This window comes from Ornithorhynchus anatinus, chromosome 4 (assembly GCF_004115215.2).
Source record: "Ornithorhynchus anatinus isolate Pmale09 chromosome 4, mOrnAna1.pri.v4, whole genome shotgun sequence".
In the NCBI taxonomy this organism is placed as follows: Eukaryota; Metazoa; Chordata; class Mammalia; order Monotremata; family Ornithorhynchidae; genus Ornithorhynchus; species Ornithorhynchus anatinus.
This window is the reverse complement of record NC_041731.1, coordinates 100,207,391-100,222,669: the sequence shown is the minus strand read 5'-3', so window position 1 is coordinate 100,222,669 and position 15,279 is coordinate 100,207,391.

The following is a 15,279-nucleotide window of genomic DNA, read 5'->3' as shown; positions in this document are numbered from 1 at the left end:
CTTACAGTCTAATTGGGGGAGACGGACAGACAACAATAGCAATAAATAGAATCAAGAGGATGAACATCTCATTAAAACAATAGCAAATAAATAGAATCAAGGCGATGTACATTTCATTAACAAAATAAATAGGGTAATGAAAACATATACAGTTGAGCAGACGAGTACAGTGCTGAGGGGATTGGAAGGGAGAGGGGGAGGAGGAGAGGGAAATGGGGGGAAAAGAGGGTTTAGCTGTGGAGAGGTGAAGGGGGGCGGTAGAGAGAGTAGAGGGAGAAGGGGAGCTCAGTCTGGGCTCAGTTTCCTCATCTGTAAAATGGAAAGTAAATCCTTCTCCCTCCTACCTAGACTTTAAGCCCCATATGGGACCGGGATCGGGTCCAACCTGATTATTTGGGACCCACTTCTGTTCTGAGTACAGTGCTTGGCACATAATAAGCACTTAAATATCATTATTATAATTATCATTATCCTTCTTATTACTGTCAATAAGAAATCACGTGAAAGAACATAGCAGCAGATCCATTTAGTCAAAAACAAAAGTTCCAAATGTTGGGTTAACTTTTGATGCAGAGGAGGAAAGGGTGATTTTTTTTCCCACTCTCTGAAAGCAAAACAGCAACAAATCTAACAAGTAAATTACTTTTGTGCAAACAGAGCACCAATCTGTTGTAAGTTTAACTGTGTTCAATGCCGGCTGTCAAGCCGGGTTCCGCCATGTTAAACAAAAGCCCCGATTTGGAGCAGAATGACGTCTGACAGCCATTTTCAAACCCCGTGGTCACAACTTGGTTCAGTGCGGACAGAAGGTAAGCTCTGGGTCCCGAGGAAAGAACTGAAGCTCTCCCTCGCTTAAAACTTTCCTCCACATTACTCTGAGACTCCAGCTGTCAATGCTACTGGCTGAGATGGCAGTCTCTGCTGATGGGAAAATTGGTAGGAGGAACAGAAGGATCAGCCCCCTCTCCCATGAGACCGCCTGGAATCTAGAACAGCTTGTTTGCTGAGATCAGCTAGGGGAATGACCCTCAGCTGGTCAGCTCAATTGTATGCCAGCAGTATTTAATTTGACAACAGACACTTGCTGAAACCCCAGAAGACAGTATTCTTACTCTCAAAGCAGCATCATTTGTCTCTGCTTTCCTGCCTTTTTCAACTGCATTTTTCATCTGTGGGGCTGCAGCTCCCACCCTCTTCCCATTCGTTTTCTCCGTCCTTACCTCCTTTCCTGACTCTTAGGTCCCAGCTCCGCTCCTCGGTGTTCCTTTTCTCTGAGGAATGTCTCAGGTTATTATTTTCTCATTAGGGCAACACATCAGGAAATAGTATTCCAAGATTCCATAAACAATCTGAGCGATTGCTTGGTTTAAAGCTGCCTACCCACATAATTCTCGCAAATGGAGATGCATTAAATGGCTCCAACAGGTGTATGATTATAAAAAGAATGTCAAGTTTTGGTGGAAACTAATACTGGAATATAGGTTCTACCATTATAGCAGTGCTTAACAGCAAATGGGTCAAGAAATACAATAATACAACTGACTCAGAGAGCCAATTAATCCATTAGAAGCAAATTCCATTTATATAAAAAAATGAACTTCAGCGTTAAAGACGAACCGTAGTCAACATTTCAAACTCGATTCTACCCTCCCAAGTAGTACTTTATGTGAATAATTTAAAATACTGACATGGAAGGAGGAGGAGGAGGGGACAGGGCTGGAGAAAATGTAATTGCTATTTTTATTATAATGTACATTTTTGGGGTGTATTAAAAACCGCACATCACTGACACTAATTATTTTGGCATCTTATTGGCAGGCAAGATTGGACCCGAACTGGAAATGAGTAAGTGCAAAATAAGTTCTTGGCTTCATTTCTTCAGCCCTACATACTTCAGAGTTTTATTTATGGCTAAACTGAAGCTGGATGTCAAATCTGGGTGCCTCAGAACAAAATCTTAATAATTAACTGGCAAAACTGAACATGATCGTTTCTGACACACCTACACTGGTAATTATTGCTTTGAGGCCATTTACTAATGAAATTAATGTATTCATTGCCCTAACAAATTAGCATAACTCATACATAATGCCCCACATTTCGAGACCTTGCTAGAAAAACAACACTTAATACTGTGGAATGAAATGGAAGGGCATTGCTTGGAGACGGTATGCATTGAATTACAACATGTTAAAAACCACAGTGGCTAAATGTTCGTTATAATGCAAAGTGTAAACACAATGTGGGTATTAAAACCATTAATAGTGTAGTCAAGAGTGTACAATTGATGATTATCTTTGCACTTCAAATAAGCAGATATTACAATAGCAGTAACCATGGAATCTAATTAACTGGCTACTTTTAGAGCTGCAGAGAATGAAAGGAATGCTATGCAGAATGGCCTCTTCTTCCCCATCATATTGATAATGAAGATAGTTCAGCTGTTGCTCCTTCTCCACTTCTTCTGCACTATAAGGATTCAGGACACAATACTTAAAGATGCTTCCAGAGAGAAGGGAGTTGAAAATGCTAAGGAAAATGCAGTCAGCGGTCAGGCATTGTCTTTAGAAAGAATGGAATGCTTGCTCTAGCTCCACTTTTAACTGGCAAGCCTCCCACTTCAGCACGGACATTGATTTTGCTCTTTATTCCCGATACTCCTTTCAACTCATAGAACAAGGAAATAACTAGAAGCATGGTGGGATGGTAATACAAGGTGAAAGATAAGGCCAGAACATAGGTTTCATTTTCTCTTGAATTAATCTTACTTTGAGAGTTCTATTACAGGAAGAAAAGCACAAGAAGCAAAGACGGACTTCACCATTTACATTTTTCCTATTCTACATCAGAGCAGACTAAGACAATCACATCCTAAAAACAATCACCCACCCCTGACAAGGCAAGAGTTATGAACTAAAAAGAGACACAAAATAGTGAAGTTGGCCATAGCCAACATTAGATCGAAACTATTCTTCATCCAGGTCACCCTCCCCCCAGACTCCATATTTAAATTGATTGGGATCTCAGAGACTCTTGGACGGGGTAGATTGTTCAGCTGAGAGAGGAAAGAAAAGATTGCACTCCTCGTTCTGGGATGGCCCATTGGGAGGAAGAATATTAACCATTAAATCAATATGAAATTTTACAAAATTCATTAGGTCTGCAAAATAATCATCCCACCTATCCACAGCCCTCAATCACGCATTAACCTACGTCACCTGGCCTCGGTATCCACTCTAACCTATCCCTGTAATCTTTCTCTTCGTTCATCCCTTAGAAATCTGGTTGGGATTTTGAGCCTACTGGGCACGCAGAAGGCTAACTCTATGTTCTTCCTTGGCAACATTGGAAAGATACTGGAGAATTTTTAAAAAAAGCAAAAAACAAACTAAAGAAATGGTCACAAGCCACCACAGATACTCAACAGACATTCCAAGCTAGTCTTTATCACACTCACAATACTCTTGTGATCAATACTCTTGTGATCTCTTGAAGACAGTAAGAAGGTCCTCTGTAGAAATGGGATCAGGAGACTGACAACGATAAGTCACTAGCTCACTTGATTAAGTCACAAAATCATGAGCAGAATGGGGATAGACAACAGTCAGCTAATGCAGTGAGAAGACAATGTTCGAAACACCAAGTTATATAATGATGTGTCTACCCTGTTATATACTTTCACAGGATGCTGCTGAGTAGCTTGCTGGTTTTCAAAAGGGCTTTCCCCATGCATTTTCTGAGTTTGGGATTTGTAGGTGAGAGGGGTTCACATTTCATAATGAAAGAGATGGAGAGAGGAGGGGTGGAGGCAAAGTGAAGGGATATCCTAATAAATGAATACTGTTTCGGGACCTGAAACAGTGTTGTTCTGGAAGAATGATGTATTATTAGAGGTGAACTCATTAAAGAAGAGCCCTTAAAGTTACAATTGTTTTCTAATTTCTATCACAGGGAATAAGTGGATGTCAGTATTTCCCATGTTGTCTTTAGCCCCATGACTAGATTCAAAAATAATAATAATAATGATGATAAAAATATTTTAAGTGCTTAAGCACAGTACTAAGCACTCAAGATAATGTGGAGGGCGGGGGGGAACATCCCTGTCCCGCAGTCAGTTCATAGCCTCAGAAGGAGAACAGGTATTTAATCCTCATTTTATGGAGGAGGAAACTGAGGCACAGAGAAATTAAGTAACTTTCCAGGTTGCACAACAGGCAAGTGGCAGAATCTGGATTAGAACCCAGATCCTCTGACTCCCAGGCCAGTGCCTTTTGCTCAAATCAATCACATTTATTGGGTACTTGGTGTAGAGCTCAGTACTAAGAGCTTGGGAGAGTACAGTATAACAGGGTTGGGCAAACAGGTTCTCTGGCCACAATGAGTTTATAGTCTAGAATCAAGCATGTCAACTCTATCCTGTGTATGGATTTTACATGTATTTCACATTTGGATGTGGCCCACTCCCTTTGAAGACTGCCCATTACAATTATATTATTGTCAAAGTATTATCAACCTAATATATAATAATACCAGCAATTAGGAAAAAAAATAGAATACCCAGCACATAAAGAAACCTGTAATATGCGAGGAGAACTCTATTTCCTTGCAGATACTGCAGTGAGCCCACAAGCTGTCTTACCAGTGACTGTTTGTGATCCCTCGAACAACAACAAGGTAGAGTCTTTGCAAAGGCAATGATGAGCTGTACCTGGGGCAGGTGATTGTGGGCTTGTGGGGGTGGATCAGGGAGGGGGGTGGAGTTTTCTCTCCCTGTTCTACCCATTAAAGGGCCTGGACCCATCACTGATTCCTACGTAGAGCCACAGCTGCCATACCTAAGGCAGATAAAAGGCATTTGCTTTGAAGTGCTGAGTGGGTATCTGGAGGTTGCATGAAGGTATTTAGAGAAGCAAGCATGCTGAGAGCAGCACTTGAAGGCAGGAATATGAAGTACTGGCAGAATGGGCTCCTTTGACCACAGATTAGTAGTGGACACTTGGTGGAGTGAGTGATTGTGTGTGTGTATGTATTATTCCCTTGCACTTTGGTAAAGCTCAGTAAAAAACTTTTCACTGTAACCTGGGTGATCAGAAGTGTGGTTTGACTTCTACTACATGTCACTGATGCCCTTCCTGTCCAGGAAGGTCCTGGTTGGTACAAGGGTGGGGGTGGTGTTCATGAAAGATAGAATATTATTGAAAATAACTCCTGTGGGGAATGGGACAGTGTTTCAAAGTTAAGAGATAAAAGGAGGCAGGAAGAAGAGAGACATGGACAGGAGAGACAGAGACATAAAGACACGTTGATAAAACTGTCTCTCACACACACACAAGGGTAAGAAATCAGAATCACATCCACAACTCATCCAGAAAAATCTTCTCAGACAACCTCAGCAACAGGAAAGAAAGGCACAGAGAGCACTCTTCCTTTCTCCCTGCTCAGAGCTGAATGGATTGTGCTGCTATCTCTGTTCTCCTCAGCTTCAGGACCTCAGAATCCATGCAGAGATGTCCACAAACTCCAAAAATCCCAGAAGAGGGAACATGACAGTAGGGTGACTTCTGAAGTGATGGCTCTAGGCTGTAAGCTTGTCCTTTAGACTAAAGCTCGCTGTGGGGTGGGAGTACATGTACTGTCTAAAGAGCTTAGTACAGTATTCTGTACATGGTAAGTGCTCAAAAAATACAATCGACAGACTCTTTATCAATGGTATTTAGTGCTTATTATGGGTAGAGGACAGTACTAGTCACTTGAAAGAGTACAGTACAACAGTTTCTCATTTGTTTATTCAATCGTACTTATATAGCTTACTATGTGCAGAGCACTGTACTAAGCACTTTGGAAAGTACAATATAATAATAAATACACATCCCCTGCCCCCAGTGAGCTTATAGTCTAGAAGGAGACAGACATTAATATAAATATAAATTACAGATGTTCATAAGTGCCGTGGAGTTGAGAGGGAGGATGAAGAAAGGGAGCAAGTTGGAGTAGTTCCCTACCCACAATGAGCTTACAGTCTAGAGAGGGAGACATTCATGTAAATGAATAATTTCTAATATGCAATAGGTAGTTGAAAGTTTTCAATGTTGAGGGAATCTATGCCTTTCTGGTTAACTTTTGCTTTTTAGATCTCTCTAATTAAATATCCTGGTTCCTCTGATGGCTTTGAGAAAGTTGGATGGGCTGCCATGGGGCCCAGAGGATAGCAGCAATAACTGTCTCTTCACAGAAAAATGGCTCAGATGGGCGGCAGGGAGACTGGAAGCTGGGAAATGAGAGAGGACAAGAGGCCAGGTGATGGGGTGAGGGCCGATGGAGAAAGAAACGGCACTGCATCTAATGTTAATAGTTATGGTATTTAAGTGTTTACTATGTGTCAAGCGCATTTCCTCATCTGCAAAATGGGCATTAAGACTGTGAGCCCCTGGTGGGACGGGGACTGTGTCCAATCTGATTTGCTTGTACGGTGCTGGCATACCCCAGCCCTTAATATAGTGCCTGGCACACAGTAAGCGCTTAACAATTACCACAATTATTACTTTTAAGCACTGGTGTAGATACAAGTTAATCAGGTTGGATACAGTCCCTGCCCACAAGGGCTCACCATCTCAATCCCCATTTTTTTTTTTTTTACAGATGAGGTAACTGAGGCACAGAGAAGTTAAGTGACTTGACCAGGGTCACACAGACACGTAGCAGAGTCGGAAATAGAACCCAGTTACTTTTGATTCCCAGGCCTGCTGCTTCTCCATTTTTCATTTCCTGCTTGCCCATTGTGACCAGATACCCTGGGGATCATGCAGAGACTCATGGGAGAGTCATGTGGTTAACGCATGCTCTAAGCGGTACCCTGGCAGTATGGTTTTTCTACCAAGTGGATGCTGGAACTAATGATTTGAGCACTTACTACAGTGCTCTGCACACAGTAAGCACTCAATAAATGAATGAATGATTTCTGGTCTGGGCCTAGATGTGAAGATGAGAAGAAGGGATGTAGTTCTCAATAAGTGCCAGGCACTGTAGTAAGCATTAGGATGGATACAAGAAAATCAGGTTGAACACAGTCCTTGTCCCACAAGGGGCTCACAGTCTTAATCCCCATTTTATACCCGAAAACTGAGGCACAGAGAAGTTCAGTAACTAACCCAAGGTCACACAGCAGACAATTGGCAGAGCCAGGTAGACTAGGCTGGGTAGATCTTTTAAAATCTTCTCCTATTTATCCTTTCCTAGCCTAGTATTTGCTCTTCAAGTTTTTCCACCTGGCCCATTCATAGACAAAAGAGCACTCAGTTCCTTTGAATTTCTTCAAACAATAACTATGGTATTTGTTATGTGCTTACTATGTGCCAGTTACTGTAGTAAGCACTGGGGTGGATACAATATCATCATGTTCTTCTTGGGCCTCACAATCTAAGAAGGAGGGAAGAAAAGATATTGAATTCCTATTTGCTGATGACAGAACTGAGGCACAGAATAGTTGTGACTTGACCCAAGTCACAGAGCAAATGGGTAGTGGAGCCAGAATTAGAACACAGATCCTCTGACTCCCAGGCCTGTGGTTTTCCACTAGGCCATCCTTCCCCAAAACAAAATAAAACCCTGAACAAAGGGACAGGAACTCTAAAGACACGTATGATCGAATGTAATAGAAATGAAAGTCTTTTAATGCATTAGGGTCTCCTTATGATTTTGAAGAGGGGACAAGGATTAGAAGAGTGTGCAAATAAAAGAAAGAGGGTTTTTATGTTTTGTTTCTTTGACAAAGAGTCCATCCCAGAGTACTATGTGATTGCAGGGATAAAACTGGCTGTTTCTGGATTGGGGAAAAAGAAAATGCAATAGCAGGAAAACAAATATGGTAAGAGGGGAAAGAAAGTAGACAAGATAAATTTTTGGTTCACGGGGCCGATTTGCTTCTAGGTTACCAAGAGCAGTGATATGCCTAAATCTAACCTTCTTGAGGTCCCATTTCTAAGACCTCTTTTCCCATCCCACAACACATCTTCACTGTGAGGAGAAGAGGTCCATATGAAGAATTACAGAGAAGCAGGGTGGTCTAGTGGACAGACCATGGGCCAGGAGTAAGAAAGACCTGGGTTCTAATCCCATTTCTGCACGTCTGCTGTGTAACCTTGGGTAAGTTACTTAATTTCTCTGTGTCTCAGTTACTTCTTCTATGAAATTGGGATTAAGAAGCCAAGCCCCTTGTGGAACATGGACCGTGTCCAACCTATCTTATATCTATCCCAGTACCTAGTACAGTGTCTGGCACATAGTAAGCACTTAAATACACAAATTAAAAAAGAACTTCTAAGACTTTGGTTTAGAAGAGACATCACTTTTCAAAGAGAAACTGAGAGTGAGATAGCAAAATATTGCTCACTTGAACTAAATTCATTCATTTATTCATCAGTTGGATTTATTGAGCACTTACTGTTTGCAGAACATTGTATTAAACACTTGGGAGGGTGAAACACAAAAATAAACAGACACATTCCCTGCCTACAATGAACTTACAGTCTAGAGTGGGGAGACACATATAAAAATAAATAAGTAAATTACAGAAGTGTACATAAGTGTTATGGGGCTGGGAGGAGGGAGGAACGAAGGGAGTAGGTCAGAGGTATCACCTTCATGTTATCTAGTTAGAAGTTGGAGAAAACAATTGGCAGTGAAAAGCTGGGTGTGTTGTATTTGTAAAAAAAACTCTATAAAATAAATTTGAGGTAAGAATGGAAGGGGATACACTCTAGATATCCAATTTATTCAATTCAATCATATTTACTGAGCACGTACTATCTGCAAAACAAAGTACTAAGCACTCGGGAGAGTACACAGACACATTTCCTGACCACAATGAGCTCACAGCCTCAGGGGAAAATAGCAGTGGGAGGGTTTTTTAATCGAGTGGAGATGAAGAAACAATTTCAAAGAACATGGGGGAAGGAAGGAGAAGAGAGGAGTGGAAAAGGAAGATTTTAATTTGAGTGCTCAAAGGGCTGAAGGGGGATTACCAAGAGAAAGAAAATAGCACTGCTGTGACCTGGGGCATGTTCCCAGAACTAGAAAGAGGAACACCAAAGGTTCTGCTGCCCTACTGCTCTGGGTAGCACCGCTCTGAACAAAAGGGAAATACAGCCCACTGCTCTCAGTCTTCTTATTAGCAGTGACTGAATTTCAGGCAACCATCAACTATCCCTGTAATAGAGCAAGACCCATAGGAGCAGAGCCTTGAGAAAAACTAATGGTAATAATAATAATTATGGTGTTTGTTAAGCACTTACTGTGTGCCAGGAACTGTACTAAGTGCTGGGATATATTCAAGTTAATCAGGTTGGACACAGTCCTCGAACCACACTGGGCTCACAGTCTTTATCTCCATTTTACAGATGAGGCCCAGAGAAATGAAGTGACTCGCCCAGGGTCACACAGCTAAGTGGCAGAGGCAGGATTAGAACCCATGACCTTCTGACTCCCCAGGCCCGGGCTCTATCCACTATGCATGCTGCTGCAACATCCTGTGCTGTGAAACGTTCAACGCCAGGAGCCCAGGAGTGGGAAAGGGCCCAGATCGGTGACACTAACTATTAAAGCGCAATCTGTCTTACTGTGCTGACAATCTGGCGGAGGGGACGGTGGGGCCGTGCGCGTGTAACTGCCAGAGGGGCTGGATCCGTGACAGCCACAGTGGGTAGTGATGCTTCCGTGTCTGATTGGAAGGGTGAACTCTGGATCGCTGGAAGAACTCTCTGTGACCCTAGAGAAAGCCGGGCCTGTGAAACCCGTGAGAACATTCTCTGTCGTGTTTATTAACTTTACCAAGTTATACGCTCAGAATGTTATAACCCCGTGTGGTGCAGGACTTGTTGAAGTTCTGGATGTTAGAACAGTAACTCCCATGTTAGCCTTGACCTTGAAAGGATTAGAAAGGATGTTTATTTTCTTGGGAGATGCTAGACGGGATCCCTCCTGAATGATGTATGGATTGGTTACGGCATTCATTCAACACTTCCTACATGCCAAACACTGTGCTAAGCACAGGCACAAATCGATCAGTCCATTAATTAATAGTATTTGCTGCATGCTTACTGTGTGCAGAGCACTGTACTAAGTGCTTGGGGATTACAAAAAGTTGGTAGACATATTCCCACCCCTCAGGGAGCTAGAGGGGGAGATGGAAATCATTAATTTAAATAAATAAGTTATGAATATATACATAAGTGGTAGGGGTCTGACGGTGGCATGAATATCAAGTGCTTAAATGGTGCAGATCCAAGTGCGTAGGTTATGTAGAAAGGAGGGGGAGTTGGAGAAAGCAGGGAGGCCTCTTGGAAGACTTGGCTTTGAAGGTGGGAAGAGTGGTGGTCTGTCCCATATGAGGGAGAAGGGAGTCCCAGGCAAGAGGGAGGATGTGAGTAAGGGTTTGACGGCGAGATGGACGAGATCGAGGCACAGGATTTGCGTAAAAAGGAGTGTGTGGATGGAGTTGTAGTAGGAAATCAGTGTGGTTAGATAGGAGGAGGGAGCCGAATGAATGCCTAAAAGCCCATGTTGAGGAGTTTTTGTTTGATGTGGAGGTGGATGGGCTTGAGGATCTTGAGGAGTAGGGTGACATGGATTGAATAATATTTTAAAAATAACCTGTGCAACACAGTGAGGTATGGACTGGAGTGGGAAGAGACAGACGGCAGGGAGGTAGATGAAGAGGCTGAGTCATTAATTCATTCATTCAATTGTATTTATTGAGTGCTAACTGTGTACGGAGCACTGTACTAAGCACTTGGAAAGATGTCATAGTCAAGGAGGGATGTAATAAAGAAGCAGTGTGGTCTAGTGGATAGATCACGGACCTGGGAGTCAGAGGAACTGGGTTTTAATCCTTCCTTTGCCATCTGTCTGCTATGTGACTCTGGGCGAGTCATTTAACCTCTTTGGGCCTCAGTAACAATGGAGATTAAGATTGTAAACCCCACGGCAGACATGGATTGTGTCTGACCTGATTAGCTTGTATCTATCCCAGCATTTAGTACATTGCCTTGCACATAGTAAGGTCTTAACCGATGCCATTAACAAACAGCAAAACAAGTTCCAGTTCAATGCATGTTTCACTGTCTAGGAAGTATGGAGAGCCAAGATCAGCCCTTTCCTCTCCATCCAAACCGCTACTTTGTTAGTACAATCACTCAGTGTATCCTGACTAGATTACTGCATCAGCCTCCTTTCTTACCTACCATCCTCCTGCCTCTCCGCAATTCAGTCCATACTTCACTCTGCTGCCCAGATTCTCTTTCTAAAGAAACGTTCTGGGCATGTCACCGCCCTCCTCAAAAACCTCCAGTGGTTGCCTAACAACCACCGTATCAAGCAAAAACTCCTCCCTCCTGGCTTCAAAGCTCTTCGTCACCTTGCCCCCTCCTACCTCACCTCCCTTCTCTCCTTCTATAGCCCAGCCCACACACTCCGCTCCTCTGGTGCCACTAACCTTCACGTGGCCTCGTTCTCATCTGTCTCACCGCCGATCCCTGGCCCACATCTTACCTCTGGCCTGGAACATCCTCCCTCCTCAATTCTGCCAAACAATCAATCTTCTGTCATCAGAGCCCTATTAAAGGAATGCCTCCTCCATGAGACCTTCCCAGACTAAGCCCTCCTTTTCCTCAGCTCCCTCTCCCTTCTGTGTCATCTTGATTCACTCCCTTTGCTCTTCCCCCCTCTCCCTGCCCCACAGCACTTTTGTATATATATACATATATGTAGATAGAGAGAGAGAAGAGAGAAGCAGGCTTAGTGGAAAGAGCACGGGCTTGGGAGTCAGAGGTCATGGATTCAAATCCCGGCTCCGCCACTTGTCAGCTGTGTGACTTTGGGCAGGTCACTTAACCTCTCTGTGCCTCAGTTACCTCATCTGTAAAATGGGGATTAAGACTGTGAGGTTGTCCATGGGACAACCTGATTACCTTGTATCCCCCAGTGCTTAGAACAGTGTTGTGCACATAGTAAGCGCTTAAGTGCCATATATATAATTCTATTTATACGGATGCCTGTTTACTTGTTTTGTTATATGTCTCGCCCCCCGGACTGTAAGCCCAATGTGGGCAGGGATTGTCTCACTTTATTGCTGTATTATGCTTTCCAAGTGCTTAGTACAGTGCTCTGCACACAGTAAGTGCTCAATAAATATGATTGAATGAATGAACCTCAGGCCAATCTACTCACTGCGCTTCATTCTCGTCTCTCTCATCTCCCACCTCTGGCTCACACCCTCTCTTTGCCCTAGAACTCCTTCAATCCAGCAGACAACTGATCTCCCCATCTTCAAAGTTCTTCTGAAGCTGCATCTCCTCCAGAAGGTCTTTCCTGGTAATTCTCTCATAGCCCCATCCTATTTCTGCCTCCAACTGCCATTTCAGCATCTCCGCATCACCTTATCTAGTAATAACATTAATAATAATGTTTTTTCTTAAGCGCTAATTATGTGCCAAGCACAATGCTAAGCCTTGGGTTAGATTCATGGGCTTCACAATCAAAGAGGAAAAATATACTTGTGTATTCTTTCCCTACCCCCACAGAAAACCTGAAAGCATTTATGTACAAACCTTTAAGTTACTTTGCTAACCCCTATTTGTAATTTGTTTTGATCTCTGTTCCCTGATTCTCCCTTGCTTGATTGTAAAAGCTCCTTGAGGCAAGGATAATGTATGACTCTATTATATGCTCTCAAGCACTTCATACAGTGTTGTACAAAGAGTGCTCATCAAAATGCTATTGATTGATTGGAGTATAGCTCCATTTTGCAGATGACTAAATGGAGGCACAGAGAGGTGATGTGACTTGCCCAAAGTTGCACAGCAGGCTAGCTGGAGAGCAGGAAGCAAAACCCAAGCATATGATATTTCCACTAGGCCACACTCAGTCCCAAACTAGCAATTCAAGCAAATTAACATTACTATTATCAAATGCCTTCGAGTGATTTCTGATTCATAGCAACTCCATGGATATCTTTTCCAGAACGACCTATCTTCTGCCATAATCTGTAACTTTGCTAATGGTTCTTCTGTTATGATTTCTATCCATCTAGCTGCTGGCCTGCCTCTTCCACATTTTCCCTGGACTTTTCCTAGCATCAATGTCTTCTCCAGAGAATTAATCCTCTTGATGAAGTGTCCAAAATATGCTAATCTAAGTGGAGTCATTTAGCCTTCCAAAGACCACTTTGGCTTAATTTGCTCCAACAATATGTTGTCATCAGCAACGAATGCTATTTTCTATTTAGTTCTAGAGCAAGGTAAGATACAGAAGTCTGGAAAAAAAGAGATGTAACAATAACTGATTGACCTTTGATTCCTGGATTTAAAAAAACTACTATTTGTTGCCACATAGCACATGGCTATCTATAACTTCTATATCTATATCTTCTTATATCTATAACTTGCCTCAAGGAGCTTCGAGAGAAGCAGCATGGCGCAGTGGAAACAGCATGGGCTTTGGAGTCAGGGCTCATGAGTTCGAATCCCAGCTCTGCCACTTGTCAGCTGTGTGACTGTGGGCAAGTCACTTAACTTTTCTGTGCCTCAGTTCCCTCATCTGTAAAATGGGGATTAAGACTGTGAGCCCCACGTGGGACAACCTGATTCCCCTGTGTTTACCCCAGTGCTTATAACAGTGCTCTGCACATAGTAAGCGCTTAACAAATACCAACATTATTATTATAACTTGTAATGTCCTTTTGTAGCTTGTTCCGTTGTTACTTCTTTCTCTCTTTTGCTTCTATTCTCTAGATTTTTGTTTAGAATATTTTAGCTTTGTTCACAGACAAGAGTCCTGTGCAGATAAAGACATCGTGGCATCCAAGAAGAATGTGCCTGATGAAGTCAACATGTAATGAACAAATAAGCTCTTGAGTTATCGCCAATAAATTGCTTCACCTGGTACTGTCACAACAATGTTACCCCCTTAAGAGGCCAAAGAGGAAAACCCTCTGTGAGTATGGAGTCCCTTGAATTAGTGAACTACCTGGTGAATCACAAAAATCTAGAATGGATGTAAATAAAGAGCTATTATTGACTAGTCCTTCCAGTGATTATGAAATGGAATCATTTTTAAATGGGAAATACCACCCAACCAATTTAGTTAAGCAACAGACTTCTTACCAGAATTCTCATTGGCCACATTCCCCTAGAATTCAAAGGGTATTTGCTAAACTTTTTTCAAGCTTTTTTAAAAAATTTGTTGTTAAAATTCCAGCTAATGGACCATGAGTAGACCTGTTTGGCCCAAAGTGTTCATGACTTATTGAGTTATCAACTAATTCACCCAAGACAGAATTCGAAACTGACCAGAAAGAAAAAGCGAAACAGACAGTCTTGTTTCCAATCTAGCTGCAATGCATGGAAATAAAAGAAAAATAATAACGAACAAATGGAACATGAGTAAAATTGTAAAACCATTTCAGCTGTAAACATCTGTGTAAGAATACTCCTTAAAGCCTCCATCATTTCCCTTTGAAATAAAACTCAATGTAAAAAGTCCCAACATAGCTTCCCTGAATCTTGAACTGATTCATGCACAAGTAAACAGAACACAAAAACCAAGCAACGTTTTGCATATAACTTCAATCAGAATGTTTCACTTTTTAGAAATCTTCAAATAGCTCTTGCAATTTTCTATATAGCCCAGAACAAAGAAAATACCAACAGAAGAAACTGCATATTTGAGGAGTTCCTTGTATCTGAAACAGATTGTGTTCAACAGTTCTTTAGCATTTGAGGTCAGCAGGTCACTTGGAGGACATAACTAGAAGAGGGGTCAACACCTTTAAGGAATCGTTAGGATCAAAGCAACTCCGACAATATTTTGCACCAGTCCCTTCTCCAAAGTAGTGCCCAGAATGTAAGAACTCAAGAAATATCACAACTAAGTCATATGACCAGTCCAATCAACCTAGTGATCTCTGTCTAGTAGTGGCAACAGGATGCTTAGTCATTCATTCATTTAATCATATTTACTGGGCGCCTCCTGCATGCAAAGCACTGTACCCGGTGCTTAGAACAGTGCTCCAGTGCTTAGAACAGTGCTTTCCACATAGTAAGTGCTTAACAAAATGGCATCATTATTATTACTAAGTGCTTGGGAGAGTGCAATATAACAATAAATGGACACGTTCCTTCCCACAGTGAGCTCACATCTAATAAAATGTTGGTATTTGTTTAGCACTTAACTATGTGCAGAGCACTGTTTTAAGTGCTGAGGTAGATACAGGGTAATCAGGTTGTC